The following is a 23,168-nucleotide window of genomic DNA, read 5'->3' as shown; positions in this document are numbered from 1 at the left end:
TCACAGTCTGCAGAAGTTCACATAAAAGCAGCTTTTTCTTTCACTGTTCTGGGCAAGTTAACTCTTCAAGGACAACACCTGAGAAGGGGAGAGCTTCTTCTCCCCTTTCTCCCCCCCCCCCCCCCCCCCCGCCAGCTGTTACCATGGAGGCCAATTGTAACTTATCTTAAAAATGTAGACATCTCTGTGAAGCCCAGCTCAAGGCCAGAGGCCTTGTTTGCACATTTTCTCAAAGTATTATACTTGATATGTTAGGGGGTGTCCAGCAACTGGAGTGCTGGTATTTTCTCGGCCAGTGGCCAAGTAAACAGGGTGACATGAAAATAGGAAGTTTATCTACATTGGTCTCTTTTGCAGAGACTCCTTTGCTGACAGCCCCAAAATCAGCCATGGTGAAGAGGGCTTTTCTGTGGAGAAAGGGGGTGCCCACTTCAGGACGACTGACACTTTCCCCAGACATTGGTTTTTCACCATAACATTTTTATAATTTTATTTCACAACCAGTCTGGTTTTGCCATCACGATAACACTCCTACTCCCCCAGCTTCAATTTAAGCCACAACTTCTCCTCCCAGGTCTTCCAGCCACAATGGCCTTTCAGCTCTTGGAATGAACCAAGGGTCAATTCCACACCCGTGCTTATGCCTTTGCTGTTTTCTTTGCCTGGAGCACTTTTCCACCAACACTTGGCTAATTCTACTCTTCAGCTTAAAAGCTACATCTTCCCGGAAGCATTCTTTGATCTGCTAGAATAATTTTGATCCCATTATAATGTCTTTTCATAGTTCCCTAATGTAGCTTTTAAGCTGAAGAGTAGAATTAGCCAAGGGATGGATGGAGGAAAAATGCCCCAGGCAAAGAGAACAGCAAAAGTAAAAGCACTGGAGTTGAATTGACCCTTGGTGCATTCCAGGAGCTGAAAGGCCATTGTGGCTAGAAGACCTGGGAGGAGAAGGAGCAGGCTTAAATTGAAGCTGGGAAAGTAGGGGGAGGGGACTGTATTGAAGCTACTGAAAAAAAGAGTAACATGATTAGATTTGCATTTAGAATTATTACTCTGGTTACTACCTAGAGGATGGATTGGATATGAAGACAAGTCTATGTCATGGTTTGGATGCCTTGATCCCTAAGTGTGTTGATATTAAGAGGTGGTAGAACCTTTAAAAGGAGGCGGCTGGGTGAAGGTGGTTAGGTCATTGATGGCACTTCCATCAGAAGATACTCATATTGGTTTTATAGAATTCATGAGTTCTCGCAAGAGCAAGGTGATATAAAAGAGCAAGCCTCTCATTCCCTGTATGGCTTTATGTCTCACCTGTGATCTCCCCACTTCAATCGTGGTTCCTTTTCTATTTTTACACCATTCTTATAGCCCAGGCAAAGGAAGTCTCCCCAGAGGCTTAGCAGGTGCAGCCTTCTGCTTTGGACTTTAACCTTTAATTCAAATATCCACTACTTTGTTTAATTGCCTCATCTTCTTTTAGTCATTTCTCCCCCCACCCCCAACCCCCGCGGGCTTTTTATTTATTTTTTCTTATAGTACTGGGACCTGGACCCAGGGGTGCTTTGCCACTGAGCTACATCCCCAACTCTTTTCATTTTTTATTTTGAGACAGGGTCTCAGTAAGTTGCCTTCAGTCTTGCTAAATTGCTGAGGCTATCCTGGAACTTGGGATCTGCTTGCCTCAGCCTCTGGAGCCACAGGGATTACAGGCATTTTCTACGAGACCCACTTAATTATTTCTTCTTCTTTTTTTAGTTGTCAATGGGTCTTTATTTTATTTATTTATTTGCAGGGCTGAGAATTGAACCCAGTGCCTCACACATGCCAGACAAGCACTCTGCCACTGAGCCACAACCCGAGCCCTAATTACTTCTTTTAAATGTTTATTATCTTTATTTTTAAAAATAGCTTTAGGTTGAACTTGAAGGAGGGTTTTGAGAACCTTCAAATTTATAGTCAAGTAGAACCACGGTGTGGACAGCATGAGGATGCCACTTGCAGCTGGAAGTGAGGACAATTTTATTAGGGACTTAGATTTAGATTTACAGAAAAGTTGACCACATAGTACGATGAATTTCCATATACTCCCTGTACTCAACACGATTTCTCCTATTATAAGTATATATTAATGAGGTACATTTGTTATAATTGATGAACCAATATTTATATAATACTTAATAAAGCTCGTAGTTTACATCATAATTCAGTCTGTGTTTTGTACAGTGTGTTCTGTTCTGTGAACAACTCTCTGACACCAACTGAGTGTCCTAGAATTCAATTTAATCCTGACACTGACTACCAAGAGTTCACATCAGATCCCACAAGATAGAAGAAGGTCTCCCACAAAACTGCCCTCTCTTCTAGTTACAAGGGGGTGGTCTTCGTGCTGCCCACACTGCAGTCCAATTTGGCTACAAATTTGAAGGTTCCCACAACCCCCATTTTCAAGTTCAACAGTTAGCTTAAATGACTCACTGATTCTACTGAAAGCATATACATATGATTACAGTTTTATTGTAAAGAAAACAAATAGATGAAAAGGTACCTAGGCAATGGTTTGAAAAGGTCTATCACTCTCTTTAAAATATACTGTTACATCCACCAACCAGAAAGTTCCCCGAGCTTTGGCATCCAGATTTTTTTTTTTTTTTTTTTTGGGAGGTTTCCTTAGAGGGGCATGATTGATTGAATCATTTTCCAAGTATATAAACTCAAAGATAAAAAACTCAGAGATATATAAAACTCAAAGTATATAAACTCAGAGATCTCCCCTTCCAGAAATCAACGATGGTGCTAAGAGTTTTAGCCCTAATCACATACTGGAGACTGGCTTCCACCTTGATGCTTTCTAGAGCTCCTCTACCTTAATTGCCTGCCATGAATAAGCTCATTCATATAGCATTCTTATCACTCAGGAAACTGCAATAGTTTTTGAAGGTCTGTGCTAGAAATTGGGGACAAAGACCAAATAAACACACACACACACACACACACACACACACACACACGCACACACACGTATTCCCAACACTCTCTTTGGTTTTGACAAATGTACAATGTCATAAAACCACCATTTATAGTATCATACAGAATAGCCAAGAATCCCCGATGTGTCATCTACTTATTCTTTTCTACTTCCCACAAGCTCCTGGCAACTACTGATCATAACTTCATCATAATTTTGTCCTTTCTGAAATTCATAATGTTGGAATCATACAGCATGTAGCCAGACTGCCTTCTTTCACTTGGTAAAATGCATTTAGGATTCTCTTACACATTTTTGTGTCTTTTAAAGACATTTTTATTGCTGAATCCATTGTATGGATGTACCACAGTTTGTTATTCCATTTACCTATTGAAAGACATCTTAGTTGTTTCCAATTTTTTGGCAATTATGTTTACTCATATAGCAGCGTTATTGCTGCTGTAAATATTCATGCACAGTCTTTGTGAGGATATAACTTATCAACTAATTTGAATAAATGCCCAGGAACATGACTAATGATTCAAATGACAAAATTATGTTTAGCTTTTAAGAAACTTCCAAATTGTCTTCCAAAGTGGCCAGACCATTTTGCATCCCAACCAGCAATGAATGAGTTTCTGCTGCTCCACACCATAGTTGGCACTTGGTATTGTCATTGTTTTGGATTTTAACCATTCTGATAGGTATGTAGTATGCTTTCATTATTTTAATTTGCAATTACCTAATGTTGTACGATATTGAACTTCTTCTTTTATCCAAACAAAAGTTATTTTAATACAGATTCAACATATTTCATACTTTTAAACTATATCAATTTTAAAAATAGAAATTTTATGTGATAAATGTATCTGGAGGGTACCTTCCCAAAAGTAAATCTCTTCATATTTTCTTCAGGAATTCTCAACATTGCTGACAATTCAAGAGGTTTATAGTATGTTTGCAATTATCCACGTAGTTCTTTTTATTTTTACCTTTTTGGGATAACACATTCTTTTATTTATAAAAGACTGATTACCTTGCAACTTGAAGCAGAGGTGCTTACATTTATGCCTGTTTAGAGTTCTGAATTTCTTTTCATGTATTTTTTTGCCATCCACATCTTCTTTGGTGAGCTATTTGTTCAAGTCTTTTGTACAATTTTTAATTGTCTTGTTTTCTTATTGAGTTTAACTGTGATATGTGTATTTTGAATATAAATCCTTTATCGGATTTTTTTTTTGCAAATATTTTCTTTTGGTCTGTAGCTTATCTTAACAATGTCTTTCACAGAGCAAGTTTTTCATTTTAATGATGTCCAACTTGATATTTTCTTCCATAGATTACACTTTTGCTGTATCTAAAACCTCTTGACCAAACCCAAGGTCAACTAAATTTTCTCCTTTGTTATCTTCTAGATAGTTTTACATTTTAAATCTAGGTGTATGATCCATTTCAAGGTAATCTTTATAAAGGGTTTTGGTCTGTGTCTAGATTTATTTTTTTTTTTAAGGCAGAAATCTAGTTGTTTAAGCACCATTTGTTGAGGAAATTTTTCCTTTTCTTCCCCTTTGGGCTTTCCTGGGGTGCTGGGGGTCAAATACAGGGTCCCATGCCTGCTAAGCATGTTCTTTCTCTTTGAGCTACATCCCCAGCAAGACTTTTCTTTTTCCTTTGAATGCTTTTGCTCATTTGTCCAAAACCCACTGAATGTATTTGTTGGGTCTGTTTCTGGGCTTTGTATTGTGCTCCATTGATGTATTTGTATTTTCTTTTGCCAAAATTACTTTCTCTTGATTATTACAGCTTTATAGTGAGTTTTGAAGTTGAGTACTACCATGGACAGAATGTTTATGTCCCTCTCCCTAAATTCATATGTTGAAGACTATTACAAAGTGGGATGGTATTTGGAGATGGGTCCTTTGGAAGATAATGAGGTCAAGAGGTGGAGCACTAATGGCAACACTAGTGCCTTTATAAGAATAAACAGCAGAGAAGTTATACTTTCTCTTTTCCTGTTCTCAGCCACTGAGGATACAATGCAAGGTGGCTATCTTCAAACCAGGAAGTGGACCCTCACCAGACCCCAGATCCTCAGGCACAAGGATCTTGAACCTCCCAGCTTCCAGAACTGTAAGATATATACATCTATATATCTTTATTTTTTTAAGCCATCTAGTCCTTGGTAATTTGTTATAGCAGCCAAACTAAAACAGTACTGTCAGGTTTCATACTTTCTCTTTTTTTGGTATTGTGTTAGCTCTTGGTTCTTTCATTTTTCCATAATTCACAAAATGATTTGTTGGCATTTTGCCTGAAATTGAGTCAGATCTATAGATCAAGTTGGGAGGAACTGAAATCTTAACATTATTCAGTCTTCCTATCCATGAACACGGAATATCTTTCCATTTATTTAAATTTTTTTTCAGTAGAACTTTGTACTTTTCCTTGCACAGACCTTATGTACATTTCATTAAATTTATAGCTAAGTATTTAATGTTATTTTGGTGCTAAGGTAATTGGCATTGTGTTTTAATTCCAATTTCCAATTGTCCATTTCCAGTACATAAGAAAACAATTGCCAGGTGTGGTGGTTCATGCCTGTAATCTCTGTGACTCAGGAGGCTGAGGGAGGAAGATGGCAAGTTCAAGGCCAACCTAGTAATCTAGTGAGGACCCAAAAGAGAAAGGGCTGGGGATTTAGCTCAGTGGAAAAGCGCCCCAGGAGTTTCAATCCCCAGTACAAAACCAAAACAAAAAACTAAACAATTGACTTTTGTTATCAACCTTGTATTCTACAATCTTGCTATAATTACTGATTAGTTTTATTACTTTGCCAATTCTCAAGAATTTTATACATAAACAATTATGTCATCTGAGAACAAAAGTTTTATTTCTTCCTTTTCAATTCAATATATATATATATATATATATATTTTTTTTTTTTTTTGGTTTGTTTGTTTGTTCTGGGGATTGAACCCAGGGACACTTTATAACCCCATCCCTTAATTTTTTTTTTTTTTTTTATATTTTGAGACAAGGTCTTGCTAAGTTCCTAAGGTTTTTGCTAAATTGCTGAGGCTGGCCTCCAACTGGCAATCCTCCTGCCTTAGTCTCTACAGTCACTAGGATTACAGGCATGCACCACCCCTGCTACAGTGTTATTGTTTTTAAATGTTTATTTCATCAGCTAAGGCATGATTTCCCTGGGGGCAGAGTTTTTATTTTATCTGCCATGTCTTTTATGCTCAGATTTTTATTAGTTTTACCACGGATTAGGTTATTGTAACACTAAACAATTTAGCTATAAATAGACTGCTTGTATGTTAACGCTATTTTCTCAAGGACACTACAGTATTCCATGATAAGGTAATATTCAGTTTCTTTGTAATGGTGGGTTGTATCTATCTTACAGATTACCGTAAAGACTAGCTCTTACAATTTTTGGCACATCATTAACACTCATGAAATCATAGATTTTATGTTTTTATATTAGGATACAGCTATTATTTTTGCAAAACACCACACATAACCCTCAACAGGCAATGAACATTAGCTCGGGTGAACAAAGAGTAATAAAAGCCTTAAAAAAATTGTAGGAGAAAAATAGGATTGGAACTGAGAAAAAAATAGTGAGATGAATGTTTCTGAGCTCCAGTTGGAGAAGTCAAGCAAGAGGACAGTCACAGGAGAGCAGGGGTGGAAGGGGAAGGCTGGGTGAAGAAACCTCCAAAGAGGAAGCGCGGGTTGTAGGGATCTCTTTGTGTTGAAGGTGACGCGAACTGTCATCACACGCGGAAACAGAACCGGGAGCCAGAGACACGCGATCCTAAGGCACGAACCGTCGGGAGGCGGAGAAGGTCCTGAGCGTCACCGAGAAGCTGCGCGGCTTCGGACACAGCAAGCAGAGAGGAGACCGGAGACACAGACCCCCGGGCGGCCGCCAGGACCCCGCGCCCCGCCCCATCCTCGCCGCCCGTTACCAGGGCGACGGGAGCGCCCGGCGCCGCGCGCTTGCGCGGGCGGAAGGCGGGGGCGGCGCCGTGACGCTCCTTGAGGGCGGTCTCGGGCGCGCGCCGCTCTCCTTCCCCCGGGTCTCGGAAGTCGGTGCCAGTGACCGGAGGCGGCGGCGAGCGGGTGTTGGTGTCCTAGGTGAGCTGCTGCGACAGAAAGCAGGTACGTCCCGGGCGCAGGGACAGAGCGTCGAGTCTTGGGGACCCCGGGGTCCCGAGCTACTTAACGGAGTACGTACAGGTCATAACGGTGTTCGGGTGGCCACGGCCGTGGCCGCGACGCCCCTCCTCGGGGGGGTTCTGCGCCCCTCCTTGCGCCCAGCCGGACCTGGGGGGAAGTTTTCCCAAGCAGCAGCCCTGCCAGCCCCTGAGTCCCCAGCACAGGGTCCCGCTCGGGCTGCGGGTGGGGGGTGGGGTGGGCGGGGAGCCTGGAGGCCCGGCCTGGGGCGGAGCCAGCAGCCCCCGCCACAGCCCAGCGACTTCTCGGGGACGGGTCTCTCTGTCCTCCTTGTCCCTGCGGGATAAGGTCTCCAGAGGTGGGTAGAAAAACAGCTGCTGGCCTCGGTGCGCCCCTGGGATCCGTGGGTCCTCGATCACCTTCCTCGGCGGCGCAGGCGGCACGTCCGGGATCTGGACAGGGGACGGGGTGTTTGTTTAGTGGGCGAAGCCTCGGTTCCTGAAGGCGGGCGGGGGGGGGGGGGAGAGGTTGTTTGCTGGGCGCTTATTTGGGAAGTAGTTGGAGCCAAAGGAGAAACGTTGTTCCTGTAGGGTGTGTTCACAAGGAAATCTCTCTGGAGATCTGGTGACTCAGAGCTTTCACGTCAGGGTTTCCTTCTAATAATGGGAAAGTGGAGGCGTACGGATATGGAAAGTTTTCAGGTTCATCAAAGCACAATTATTGAATCATCGAATATTCTAATATGTCATTTTTCGAAAGGCATTTTCTAGGGTTTTTGAGTCCATATAGAGTATCTGCACACACATGTACTGTTTGTACCCCCCCTTCTGTTCATTATTTAGAAAGTACACTTGGGTTACCAAATTCTTATCCACTTATTTAAGAGAACAGTTGCTTAGAAACGAAAGTTACTTTGACAACAGCTGCAGGCCTTGTAAGTTATGAGTTTTAAATGAAAACATGATTGGTTAAATTACTCGAATTTATTCATTGTTTATATTTTCCTGTTTGAGGTGGAGGGCAACTGTAAAAGGTATTTTTTTTTTCAATTTTTCTATTACCAACTAAGGTCTATCAACTTTTGTGCCTTTAATGGTACCGAAATATTATAGATTAATTGGTCTCGGCCACAAAATTAAAATAAGTGGAATGATTTAAGAGTTTTGGTAAATAGTCACTCCATAATAAAGTAGTAAATTAAATGCCAAGAGATTTCAAAAAGACTCCCCTAAATAACTTTAAAATGTTAGTAATAGTTATATTGGCATTTATTAATTTCTTAGCAAGTGTTGCCAGTGCATTTTGGAACCGTAGTGTTTGAGGCATAAGCTCAAAATGTAAGCAATAGTAAATGCATACAGCATATAATCCTCCATCTGCTAGATACATTATAAAACCTTCCTTTGTGTGTTCTAGCCAACCATATTCCTTTTGGTAAGCAGCCAACTGTTTTAAACTTCCTAGGTGCCCATTCAGGGATATTTTGTATCTATCCAGGCAGATGTATAAATATATTTCCATCCTTCCCTTTAACACAAATGTTATGCTTTATATGTTACTCTACAGTGCTTTTATTTAGTGACAATATTTTGGAGCTGTTTTAATATCAATATATATAGAACTTTTAGATCTTTTGCTATTGTAATCAGTGGAGCAGTGAGTAAAATTTTCATGTTCTTTCCCCTGTGCAAAAGTATATTTGTAATGCTGATATTAAAAAATTATATTTGTAAACTTAAGATCTGAAGTAATGTTGCTGGGTCATAGAGTATTTTAATTTATAATTTTGGCAGATACTGTAAGCTCATTTTCTACCTGAATTGTGCTGGTTTACACTCCTACTAGTAATGTGTAGATGTTTATCTTAAAGTCATGCTGTCAGAGTGTTGTTAGACAGAGTGTTTGTTTTTTTGTTGGTTCAGTAAGAAAGAAATATAATCCCATTGGCAAGAAAAAATTATGGAGTTGACTTCATATTGCTACATTTTTCAATGGCTGATCTTCAAATTCTCCCTGGATATTTATTAAAAAGAATAGTTTCAAAGACCTTTCATGAAATCTGTGTCAGCCTGGGGAACTATTTTTAACTGGTGCCCCAGGTAATTCTGATCTGATGACTAGTTGAGTTTGAGACAGTGCTCTGGAAAACTGTTTAAAGGACTTTATCAAAGTGTGTTCCTTGACACTTACAGGAATAACCCATAATGCTTATTAGTCCTTACTTTATTAGAAATCTTGGTTGTCATTTTACCATGTGAGTTTAGTGGACACTTTTATTGTTTACATTTTATGAATAATTTACAAAATGAAAATTAAGAGAGAAACAATTTTACTAGAAATTTTAAGAACATTTTCAACACAACCCACATTATTCCAAATTTTCCTGCTTTTGAAAATATATATTGCTGAAATGAGCAAATCTTTGAATTGAACTAATTGCACATAATGAATGAAAGTATCTTATAAAGATGATTTCAGATTTCAAATTCATCTCCAGTACATCCTAGCATATCATTGCTTTTGGTTCTTCTTGCACTTGTGTGGTCAAAACATAATATGGATTCCAGATTTGAAATATATCTCTATAAGAGGCCATCATTATTATTTGGTAATTTTTGCACTTTTTCAATCATAAAATGCAGTACTTTTGAAAATATTAATGGACCATGATTTTGAAGAGAGGCTGACCATGTTTGCTCTTTACTTTTAAAGAATTTTCACATGTGTGTTTATAAATAACAGCGAGAATAATCTGTGCAATGAATTTTTAAAATTTTTACATTACTGTTTCCACCCAGTTCACCTTTGTTTATATACCTATCTTCATTTGACCTCTTAGAAATCATGCCAAGCAAATTTTGGTATGCAGATGGAAAAAGATGAAAAAAGATTATACTATCCTTTTAGTAAAACAGGATGGTTCAGTGCTTACTTCAAAGTATTGCATGATAACGTCCTTCCTGCAGAATAACCGAGTGCAAAGTATTTCTTTTATTAATTAGAAATATATTGTTTGCTTATTGATTCTTAGGTTTGAGGAATTTCAATTAAAATATCATAATCTAAAAACTGATAATCTGAGATCTTGTTTATGGTCAGTTTTCTTGTTAAGATTCTAAAATGTAGCTATTTGTCTTTTTGCATGCATTTTCTAATTTGTTCAGTAAATTTCTTCATCTTCCTCTCTTTAGCTTTTTTTCTGACATGTGGATGAAAATGAGAAAAAATGCTTTAATTTTCTATTGGGTTCACTGAAGGCTTTAAAACATAAAGAGACTACAAAAGTGCTATCTCTAGACCTTCTACCTTGTAAAGGTTGTTTTCTCTGGGCAATACAAACTGAAAGATGACTAATGTAATAATTTATTTCACTGTTGCATCATCATGCAACAATTCTATTTTTGTTGTCATTTTAGTATAGCATAGTTTGGAATAACCAATGAATAATGATAAATTTCTAGATTGATAAAATAGCAAAAAATGTTTCAAGATGTAGGAAAAATTAAGTTCACTAAGATTTCATCTTGTATAGATTTTTAGACTTATAAAAATTTCTAGCAAACCTTGATGGTATTTGTAAGATAATGATTTTATTTTATTGAAAAAAAATTTTCTGTTTTTCTTTGAAAAAATTGCTAAGGAAAAGTAAAAGTCATAGAATAATACTGCTTAAATAAGGAGGTCCATTAGACCCTGATTGTATACAAAGAATTAAAGTTCAAATTCCTGGACCCTACCTGTTTCCCAGTCTTGTGCCTACTGTTTCAGTTTCTGCTGCATGGAGTTAGAAATCTGTTATTAAGATTTCCAGATTATTCTTATGCACTGTAAAGTTGAAGAACCACTGTTTCAGGACCTTAAATTCTGTTTTACTTTGATACCATATGATAGTACTTTAGGCTACTGCTTTGTGTGTTGTAGTTTTCTGAGTCAATGTTTTTGTATTATTTTGTATTATTTTTCATTTCACAATAATTGAAGCTAATTAAGCTACTTTTTTGTTTAAATAAGGAAATAGTTTGATATGTTGCATCCATCTGAAAATAATTTATGGGACTAGAATGTTCAAACCTTTTGTAGTTAAAGTTAAGGGGAATAGAGCTTGTAGTAGTAGACAGTTGTAGAAAGTAGACTTTCTGCCTCAGATAAAATTTTATTTGTTGTTGATTAAATGTATTATACATTGAGACAAGACCCTGGAAAGAGCTTAAGTTGATGGCCGACCTGGGATTAGAACTCAGATCTTTGGAGTCTTGACACTGTATTTTTTCTTTTTTTATGGTTAGTGATTCTGCAGTCCTGAATTTGCATTGTCACAAATATTTTAAAATAACCTCAGATTAAAACAAATAAGCATGACTGATGTGACTCTACCACATGTATAAACAGAAAAATGAGAAATTATACCCCTTTTATGTACGATATATCAAGGTGCATAAGTGCATTCTACTGACATGTTTAATTAAAACAAATTTAAAAAATTGTTTAAAAAGTTCAGGATGAAAAGCCTATATACAAAATCAATATATTAACAATAAAATAATTGAAAAAAGAATCTTAACAAAACCAATACTTTTGAAAATAACAAGTACATATAAATTACTTAGGTAACAAAAATGCATGTAATATGTGTGCACTGAAAACTGTAAAACGACGTTGACAAAAACCAAAGAGGATGTTTATAAATAGAAATATACCATGAAAAAGCAAAAAACAAAAACAAATATTATTTAACCCAGTCACTTAATTTTTACAGGAAACCAGTTGTAGTGGTTGGTTCAAGGAGTGAAGTCAGTCAGTATTGCCATTCCAGGTGGTATCATTTGGAAATTTACCAATGTGTTTGCAGATAGAAAGGAAATTAACTTGATGTTCCAAAATACCATATACATTGTTTAAGTTATGGAGGCCTTTTCTCTGTGCACGTTTAAAGATTCTACACTAATCTGGGTGGGAAGGTTGAGGGACAAATCAGAAACTTTATACTCTTAACAAAAAAGGTACTTTAGATGTCTTGAAAATACCTTGATACTACCCCAATCCCTGAGAAATCTCTGAATAGATACTAATTTGGGGATTATTTTCCAAGGCCCAGGGAAAGACTGGGTTTAGCAGTCTTTCATAAGGCATGAAGAGTGTCAAGAAGGTTGCATAGAGTATAAGAGTGGGCCAAACTTGGCTTAAGAATAGTATGAGAGCACCAGTTCTTTCCAGAGAATTAGGACAGAGAAAAATAGCTTTTATGATTGGGAGAGCTGTGATCAAACTTTGGTAGAGTAGATAGCCACTGTGACTCTTGCCTGCTGATTTCAGGCAAAGTAGAAGTTATATTGATTGGTCAGCTGAAACAAAGGCCTAGGAACAAAATTCTGTAGTTTAGACCTTGCAGTAATGCTGCTTGATAGGAGGGTGAGGTAAAATGAGAATTCTTCCCTGATGTAATAGTTATTTTCAGAATCCTCTTAAATCTCAGTTGTCGTTTTGACATTCCAGTCATAATTGAAAGGATTTCCCAAGGGTAGCTTTGTGGTTTTTCAAAAAGGGCCACATATTTCTGATACTTTGACTTAGTGTCAGATTATATTTAATTATTTAAATATAATTTACAGGCTCTGTTTCAGCTTCTGTAATATACAAGTACTTGGGAGATCTGTAGGAAGCTGGGAAATGGCTTGACAGGATAACTCTGTTCTGTATCCTGTTTTAATCCTAATTCCCATGGGATGAGACGAGATTCACATGTGACCCGTTATTTAATAAATGATTTGTTATCATGGAAATATTAATTAAATGACATGTTTATTGTTGAAAGGGTTAGACACTTGCTTTGAGGTATGAGAGATAAATGCCTTACAGTTTTCTTCCTAGAACATACTTCATTTGAGTGGTTTTTCAAATATGAATTTCTCATTTAAACCTAAATGAATAACTTTGGGAGGCAGAAATACTGAGCCCTGTAACTCAAAATCTATCTTGAGCTTGCAAAAGGATGTTGTTGAAGGTTTGGTTATTTCTTCCTGGCTAGCCTCTCCTGCAAGCTAAGTATGCTAGCATGCTCACACTGGCCATGGAAGGAGTTTTTACAAGGAAAACACTGGAAAGGTAGGTGTGCACAGGTAGATGTGGTTGGAATTGTAACGGAAGGAAAAAATGTTATCCTTTCTGAGAGGGTAATTGTTTTAGACTGTCAAAACAAATGCAGATTTAGGTAAGAAGTGGCTTTATTGTAAAGGAGTATTCCAAGAGGGGAGAGTACCAAGTCTAAAATCTGCAAGCATCTGGGCAGAAAAGGGGTGCCTTTCATAGGAAGGAGCAGATTAGAAAAGGAAGTTTTTGGGGAAGGGCAGGATGGAGAGTGGCAAGTCAGATCTCAGGTCAGATAATGTTTTACCATGAAGTCAGCCTGATCTTAGGAGGCATAATAGGGACTATATGTTGGCTTAGGCTGAGGGTAGATCAAAGTTAAGTGTCTTGAAGGAAAGAGAAGTACAAGCAAAGTTTAGGTTATGAATATTTTTTGAACATTGAGGTGAAAACTGTTCAGCTGACTATGGCAAGAAATGGGAATTTGTGAATTCATTGTCTGGCTTTGTCATAAGTAAAAAAGGGAACATTATCTAAGTCATAATGGGGGGAGTTCTTCAGTCTAAACTAGGAAAACAAAAGGATGAGGGAGGGGAGAAGATTTCTTTAATTATAGCTGTTTATCAGGATTATTTATATATCCCATCACCTCCTGCTCCTTCCCTTGATTTATATATATGTGTTCCATTTGGCTGTTCCTGAGTTATATTCTTTTTATAAACTGGTAAGTGCAAGTAAAATTTTGTTGAATTCTGTGAGGAGTTCTGTTAAATTATTGAATTTGATGGGATTATAGGATCCCTTAGTTTATAGGTGCTTATGACTGGCACCTGTGAAGTAGGGCCATTGTTATGGGACAGAGCCCTGAACTTGTGGAGTCTGTGCTAATTGTGTCTGGTATCAAAGTTGAATTGTTAAATACTAAGTTCTTGTTGGATAGTTGGTTGATGTTCAGCAGACTCCACACATTTGGTGTTAGAAATGGTTTCACAAAAAAGACATCATAGGTCAGTAATGGAATACTGACTCCAGGTGAATCTTTGATTGTTGATGAGAATTGAGAGCCTGAAGGTGAGAGCGTTTCCCCACTGTGAGGAGGCAGTAGAGGCTTATAGCTTCCAAAATTAAATTTCCCAGCTGCTTAGGTTTCTCTCACTGCTTTCCTGGGAGTAAGTCACCTTGGGCTACATCTCCTCAGTGAGAGTGATCCCCAAGCTTGGTGAATGAGTTTAACCTACTGAGTGGAGGATTCCTTGTGAACTCCTTGGGTGAACAGGCTGCCTACCTGAGCTATTTCCCTTCTGTTTCCTTTTAAAGTCTTGCTGCCATATGATTCCAGCTTGCCCAAGTATTTAATAGTTGTATTACATGATTTAAGAATAAGATTTTTATTTGCTTAGTTGAAAATCTGAGTGGATTAGTGATACAGTGTGAAGAAGCAAAGATAATTTTTGAAATTGTTTTATGCTAAATTTAAATAACAAGAATCTAAATGCCTCTCCAAATGAATAAATAGGCACTGGGCAATTCTGATGTGTCTTCCTGACCTCATCTACCTGATGCACTCAGAAGTGACTATAGTCCTGATATTTATTCTTATAGATTACTGTCTATTTCTCACAAGCAGATTTTGCTTTTTTAAAAATTTTCAGTAACTTAATGTTACAATTAACATACCACAAATATTATGCTGGAAAGTTTGATTTTTGTGGTTTTTATGCCTCTGTCTATTCCATACTGGCTTTGTTCTCGAGTGTGTGGTTCACCCAGCTTACTCAAATACCACTGCTTATGGGACTGAAGTTGTTTTAACTTTACTTTGTGATGTTGAAAATGTTCTTGTTTTTGTCCCTGAGTGCTGACCCTTCAGAAATTTTTACACATTGGGGAAAAAAAATTGCAGGATTAGAGATTAAAATTTTCTATGAAATGCCAATGTAGTATATTAATTAATCATCCGATCATTCATATGTATTTGTCTTTATTTTCATGTAATTATATATTGCTTTTTATTGGTTACCATTGTCATGAGCATGTTTTTTATGTGATCATCTTATGTGAAATAGTTTTCAGTTGTTTCCTTATATTTAATTCTTATGAATGTTTAATTTTAAATCTCTTCCCCCTTTTCCCACCATACTCAGCCCACTAACTACTTTCCACTTGTAAGAACTGAAAATAATTTCTCCCCTGTTGTGTTTTCTCTTTATCTCTCCATTCCTACAGTTTGATGAACACTACTCAATTTTAATATAAATTGAATTTATCAATATTTTAAGACTATCTAAATACAGTATACCATATGAGTTAATAGAACCCTTCAGAAAAATAATACAAACATTTATTATTCCCTTGCAAGGTTTTTTGCAATTAGATTCAAAATTATAGACTTGCTTTTATAGTATTTTGATCTTTTCAATAAATATTTAAAGATATATTGTTTACTGATAATAGTAAACATTTGATGTCTTTGAGGATAAAGCATTTATGCTACATAAATAAGAAATTGTGGGTTCTACCCTTAAGTATTGGAGGTAAATGTGTACTAGCTGTAGCATAAGGAAAGTAAAACTGGGTTGAGAGGAACAAATAATGTTAGATTGAGGTCATCAAAGACTAAAAAAGTGGCACTTGAGCTAAGCCTCAAAGTTGACTAGGATTTTTAAAATTTGTTTTAATTAGTTATATTGACAGAATGCATTTATGCACTTTGATATATTGTAGATAGATGGGATATATTTTCTCATTTTTTAAGTGTACATGTTGTAGAATCACATTGGTCATGCAATTACATATATACATAAAGTAATAATGTCTGTTTTGTTCTAGTATCCTTCCTATCCCCACATCCCCTCCCCTCTCCATCCCTCCCTTCACCTCCCTCTACCTAATCTAAGGTAACTCTGTTCTTCTCTAGTGCCTTTATTGGTAGTGTCTGCATATTAGATGAAACATTCAGCCTTTGGTTTCTGGGGATTGGCTTATTTTGCTTGGCATGATATTCTCCAGCTCCATCCATTTATTGGCAAATGCCATAATTTCATTCTTCTTTGAAGCTGAGTAATAGTCCATTGAATATATATATATACCACATTTTCTTTATCCATTCCCCTATTGAAGGACATCTAGGTTAGTTCCATAGTTTAGCTGTTGTGAATTGAGCTGCTATTAACATTGACGAGGCTGCATTACTGTAGTATACTAAGTTCTTTGAGTATAAACTGAGGAGTGGGATACCTGGGTCAAATGGTGGTTCCATTCCAAGTTTTCTGAATAATCTCCATACTGCTTTCTATAGTGGTTGTACCAATTTGCAGTTCCACCAGCAATGTGTACCTTTTTCTCCACATCCTCACCAACATTTATTGTTGCCTGTATTCGTGATGATTGCCATTCTGACTGTAGTGAGATAAATCTTAGTGTACTTTTGATTTGCATTTCTCTAATTGCCAGAGATGTTGAATACTTTTTCATATGTTTGTTGATGGATTGTATTTCTTGTTCTGTGAAGTGTCTGTTCAGTTCCTTAGCCCATTTATTGATTGGGTTATTTATTTATTTTTTGGTTGTTAATATATCCTAGAGATTAATGCTTTGTGGGAGGTGCATATGGTAGATTTTCTCCCAATCTGTAGTCTCTTTCCTCACATTATTGTTTTCTTTGCTGAGAAGAAGCTTTTTAATTTGAATTCATTCCATTTATTGATGCTTGATTTTACTTCTTGTGCTTTAGAGGTCTTGTTAAGGAAATCCGATGCTTGGCCAACATGGTGAAGATTTGGGCCTACTTTTTCTTCTATTAGGTGCAGGGTCTCTGTTCTAGTGATCCATTTTGAGTTGAGTTTTTGTGCAGGGTGAGACACAGAGGTTTAATTTCATTTTGCTACATAAGAATTTCCAGTTTTGCCAGCACCATTTGTTGAATGTTTTTGGTGCCTTGATTTTGATAGGTGGGAAGTCATGGAAGGATATTCAATTAAAAGAAGATACCTTTTCCAAAAATATGAAGACACAGAAACATATAACCTGGCTGGCAAATAACAAGTGGATTGTGGTTAGAACATTTTAATGCTTGGAAAGAAATTGGATGAAATGAGGCCAAGAAAGTAAAATCATGGAGGAATACTTTGTTTCTTAATATAATGGTGAAAGTTAAAATCAATACATTTAAAGAAAACCTGTATCTAAGTGGTTTTTTTTTTTTTTTTTTTTTTTTTTTTTTTTTTTTTTTGCGGTGTGTATGTGTGGCTGGGGGACCAGTGATTGAATTGAGGGGCACTAGGCCACTGAGCCACATCTCCACTTTTATTTTATATTTTATTTAGAGACGGCTCTGAAACTAAGTTTTTACAAAAGTAAAAATTTTGGTCATAGCTTAAAAAATTTTTGAAGCCCATTTCTTTTCTAGACTTGAGTTGTTCAGTATTAGTAACCATAGAGTTGTTCATAATACTTAAATTTGTTTGAAGAGATACTTTTATGGAGGAGAAAAGTTAGAAAACTACTCATTAAGTTGGTCCAATTTCTTTTTCTTTTTTTAAAAAAATATTTATTTTTTTTTAGTTTTCGGTAGACACAACATCTTTGTTTGTATGTGGTGCTGAGGATCCAACCCCAGCCACACGCATGCCAGGCGAGCGCGCTACGGCTTGAGCCACATCCCCAGCCCCTCAATTTATTTTTCATGAAGACAGTCAGATCTTATACTTAGCAGTGGTAGAACCAAAAATAGAAATAGTTCTAGACTCCCAAATAACATTCTTTTCAGTGTAGTTGTTGATACTACAGTTTGCTTTATATTTTATTTATATCATGTACTTTGTTTTATTGATAAAATGGCTGAAAGTTTAAAGTAAAAAATTTGTTTGTATGCTGGGTGCTGTGGCACATACCTGTAATCCCTAAGCAGCTCGGGAGGTTGAGGCAGGAGGATTGTGAGTTCAAAGTCAGCCTCAGCAAAGGTGAGGCACTAAGCAACTCTGTGAGACCCTGTCTCTAAATAAAACACAAAATAGGGCTGGGGATGTGGCTCAATGGTTGAGTGCCCCTGAGTTCAATCCTCAGTACCCCGATCCTGCCAAAAAAAATTGTGTTCAGGAGAAAGTCTGCTAGGGGAACTCATGTTTGAACACAGAGAAAAGGTATTTGATTTCTTTCTTCTGGATTAATATGATTAAGTAGTATTTGTGCTCTCTCAAGAATTTGTATTTTATTCAAAAACCTAAATCTTACTTTTCCCTTACGAATTGTGTCATATTATTTCTTTTTTTTTTCAAAGAGAGAGAGAGAGAGAGAGAGAGAGAGAGAGAGAGAGAGAATTTTTAATATTTATTTTTTTTTAGTTCTCGGCGGACACAACATCTTTGTTTGTATGTGGTGCTGAGGATCGAACCCGGGCCGCACGCATGCCAGGCGAGCGCGCTACCGCTTGAGCCACATCCCCAGCCCCATATTATTTCTTTTCAGCATTTTATTGGGGGTTGTAGTCAGGGAATATAGCTAGGCAGAAAAATGAAGTTGGGTGTTAGGCACTTCTTCTCATGGAGATACTGACTCAACAATTCATGCATAAATTCTCTTTGTGAGAATTGCAGAGAGAGGCTTCTAGACCCTGAGCAATCATTAAAGTAGCTGCCTGGACAATGGAAGGAAAACTAATGGCATTTGCTCATTATAGACCATTCCCTAGCTTGGCATGGTGTGGAGAGGAAACCCTGCTCCTGGTTTCTTCCTGGGGAGGGAAAGAGAAAACTGAAATATATGCAACATTCAGGATTTGCAAGGGTCTGCCCAAGGATCTGGTTTCTATTGTAACAGAATATAGGCACTTATAGAAGATGTTACTACGTTGAAACATTGACAGTTTAGACGTGTATGCGTCATAGTCCCTTCACCTGGCTCAGCATGGAATGAGTAGGAAAAAAACCATACCAATTTCCATCTTCCCCTTAGAGAAATCCAAGTTGGGAGTGTGTCCAGTATTTTGATTTTTCACCTGGCTGCCCAAAGGTTTGGTTTCTGTCTTTCCCCTGTGTTGGAACATGTGACAGGAGTCAGCATACTGTCTAGTGTTTTAACCTCTCAGTGTACTGCCAAGGGACTAGTTTCTGTCATGCTGTTCTCAGACCTGTAATGGGAGCCAGTATACTCTAGATGTATGGGAACCACTGAGAGCAAAGAAGAGCTGAATGACATGCTTCTGTTCTAAAAGGCCTGTGGTTGATCAAACAGTAACTGATAAGTTTGTCTTCCTCTACCTAGTGTCAGAGGCAAAGGGGTAGACTAGAATGATTTTAGCTCTTTGGAGAGCTGCTCAAAGGATGTTCTGGCTAGTGCTGGGTAGCTTGCAGCAGCTCCAGAGAACTTGAGGTACCACAGAGCGATATCAGAAAGAGCAAAAGATTATAAGATCTATAAAAATGGAAATCTACAAATTCTTCTAAGAATTTACACATAAAAGTCTAGAGAAGTTGCATCCACAGAAAAAGTTCAGTGAGTACCCAGAATCTAATCAGGATGATTAGTGGAGATTTTTCTCTATGTAGCATCATTATAGAAAGCCTGGTAGACGTGGCTCTTTCTCTCTGAATGTCATGTTTTAATCCCCAAACAAAGTTATGAGGCACGTAAGGAATCAGGACAACATGGCAAAATCAAAGGAACAGACTATTCAGGAACCAGTCTTTAAAAAGTGGAGTTACACAAATTGCTTCACAAAGAATTCAAACCTACCATCATAAAGGTGCCTCAGGAAAAATGATAATATCAACAAAGAACCAAACACATTTTGGAGCTAAGAATGTGGTAACTAAATCAAGAGATATGCTAGGGATTTCAGCAGCAGAGCAAGGAGTCAGCAAAACTCAAAGTCAGGTGATTTTTTAAAAAAAATTACAATTCTTGGGCTAGGGATGTGGCTCAAGCGGTAGCGCGCTCGCCTGGCATGCGTGCAGCCCGGGTTCGATCCTCAGCACCACATACAAACAAAGATGTTGTGTCCGCCCATAACTAAAAAATAAATATTAAAATTCTCTCTCTCTCTCTCTCTCTCTCTCTCTCTCTCTCTCTCTAAAAAAAAAAACCAAAACAAAACAATTATTATACATATAGAGCACAATTTTTCATATATCTGGTTGTATACAAAGTATATTCACACCAATTCGTGTCTTCATACATGTACTTTGGATAATAATGATCATCACATTCCACCATCATTTCTATCCCCATGCCCCATGTCATTTCATCAGGAATAAAGAATAGTTACATATGCACCCAGTCTCAGATCACTGAAACATGAAGCAAATATTAACAGAACCAGTAGGAGAAATAAGAGGATAATAGTAGGAGATTTCAATATCACATTTTCAATAATGGATAAGCTATCCAGACAGAATATCAGTAAGGAAAACAGCCATGTGTGGTGATGCGCACCTGTAATCCCAGCAACTTGAGAAGCTTGGGAGGCTGAGGCAGGAGGATTGCAAGTGCAAGGCCAGCTTCTGCTATTTAGCAAGGCCCTAAGCAATTTACAATAAAAATATAAAGGGCTGGGGATGTGATTTGGTGGTTAAACAACCCTGGGTGCAATCCCTGGTATACACACCAAACAAAACAAAACAAAACAAAACAAAACATAGGACTTAAACAGTACTGTAGTCCATATAAATGGACTACAGTACTGTTTAAAGACATTGAAAGAACATTTCTTCCAGCACAGCAGAATTGTCAGATTTGAGTGTATTGAAATCATATGAAGCATCTTTTTTTTTTTTTTTAAAGAGAGAGAGAGAGGGAAATTTTTTTAAAAATATTTATTTTTTTAGTTTTCTGCGGACACAACATCTTTGTTTGTATGTGGTGCTGAGGATCGAATCCCGGCCGCACGCATGCCAGGCGAGCGCACTACCGCTTAAGCCACATCCCCAGCCCAAAGCATCCTTTCTGATCACAATGAAATGAAACTAGAAGTCAGCAGAGGGAAATTGGAAAATTCACAAATGTGTGGAGATTAAGCACATTCCTGAACAAATTTTTTGGATTACAAAAAGGGGAACCAAAGATCTTGGGTTCAAACCCTAACACCACAGGTTGGGGACAAAGAGGAAATAACCAGAAAGAAAAGCAAATTATGTTTATTTGGTTTAAAGTTGACTTAAGGAATGAATTTTTAAAGTAAAAGCATCAATTTACTAGATTAGAGAAGAAACGAGTAAAATAGAAAATAGAAGAAAAATTTACAAAACTGAGTTTTTTTCCCTAAAAATTAACAAATAAATAAACTTTTAGCTAGACTAAGAAGAAAGAGAGAAGACACAAAATCAGAAATGAAAAAAGACATTCCAAATGATGCTACGGAATTAACAACACTTAAAAGAGGCTGTTAGGTGTTGACTCATTGAATACCTAGTAGTAGATAAGTTGCTAAGAACACAGACCACTTGCCAAGACTGAATCATAAAGAAATATAAAATCTGAAGAACCTTGCAGTGGTTTGATGGGGGTCTGTCCTAAAAGATTTATGTGTTGGAGACTTGTTTCTCAGTCTGGTGGTGTTAAAGAGGTGGTGGGATCTTTCAGAGCTGGGGCTCAGTCATTACTAGCCCCGTATGTTGCTGGCTTCCCATCTTGCCATAAGAGCTCTTTGCTGTCAAGTGCTTTCCTATCATGATACCATCAGCTGTGAGGTGAGCTTCAACTAAGGTGAATCTGTGCCTGCCATCCCCCATCCTGGACTTTGAACATCTGAGACTATGAGCTAAAATTGCTATTCTTTATTTAGCCTCAGATGTTTTCTTATAATAGGAAACAGACTAATGAAGAGCAATATGAATAAGAAAATTGAATCTGTAAAATCCTCTTGACAAATAAAAGTCCAGAACCAAATTCTTCAGTAGAGAAATCTAATGCCATTTAAAGAAGTGATATCAGTCCAGACACTCTTCAAAAAATGAAGAGGAGGCAAGCAATATTTCTATATTCGTTTTATAAGAGTGGCATTACCCTGATACCAAACTCAAATAACAACATCACAAGAAAAGAAAACTGCAGGTCATATAATTGTCAGTCATAGATGCAAAAATCTCCAACAAAATACTAGCTAACCAAGTTAGTATACTGAAAGGATTCTACACCATGATGAAATGGGATTTATTCAAAATAATTGAAAGCATAAGTCAGAGGTGGATAAACTCTGCATAATTCTACTCACATGAATTTTTAAAGTAGTTAATAGAAACAGGAAGTAGAATGGTGATTGTTACAGATGGGGGAGGGGAAATAGGGATTTGTTCTGTATGTGTAGTTAGTCATGCAAGATGCAATCATTCTAGAAAACTACCCATTATGAATATAATTGTCAATGCTAAACACTTAAAAACTGTTAAAAGAGTGGATATTTTGTTATGTATATTTTGCTACTACTATAAAAGAACAAGAAAAAGGCCATCTGGATGGGATAGGAATAAGAGGAAAAGTGATCTCATTTCAAAACTACTTGATCTTATATATAGAATATCCTAATAAAATCCACCCCCATAAAGAGTACTAGAGCTAATATTGCGTTCAGCACAGTTGTGTACAAGGTCAGTGTACAAAGTTAGATTTATTTCTTGCACTAGAAATGAACAGTCTAAAAATGAACTTAGGGCTGGAAGGATAGTTCAGTGGTGGAGTGCTTATCTGCATGTGTGAGGCCCTAGGTTCAATCTCTAGCACTACCAAAAAAAAAAAAAAAAGATTAAGAAATCAAATTCATTAATAAGTATATATAGGAGGAAGCAGTTTACCAAAGAGAGTATAAGCAAAAGCAAATTAAAAGAGTATAAAGAAGATGTAAATACATAGGAAAACTTATTCATGGACATAAAACTTCTACAAAGTTAAGGAAATCCCTGTGAAAATTTCTTTTTCCTTGTGAAAGTGGACATAT

At 37.2% G+C, this 23,168-nt stretch overlaps 1 protein-coding gene across 2 annotated transcripts in view; it reads left to right on the top strand.

Moving 5' to 3' along the window:
• Window positions 1–6,678: 6,678 nt before the first annotated feature.
• Window positions 6,679–23,168, top strand: part of SDCBP (syndecan binding protein) — a 34,465-nt gene continuing 17,975 nt past the window's right edge. Inside the window, exon 1 of one of the 2 annotated variants that reach the window (XM_081266085.1) lies at window positions 6,679–7,141. The gene's annotated coding sequence lies outside the window, so the exon portion shown is untranslated. The remainder of the gene's footprint in view (window positions 7,142–23,168) is intronic. The other variant, XM_081266084.1, reaches the window with a different exon arrangement.

Source organism: Spermophilus citellus, assembly GCF_964194105.1.
Source record: "Spermophilus citellus genome assembly, chromosome: 14".
Classification (NCBI taxonomy): Eukaryota; Metazoa; Chordata; class Mammalia; order Rodentia; family Sciuridae; genus Spermophilus; species Spermophilus citellus.
The sequence above is the reverse complement of the archived record's forward strand: the minus strand, read 5'-3'. Positions and strand labels throughout refer to the sequence as shown.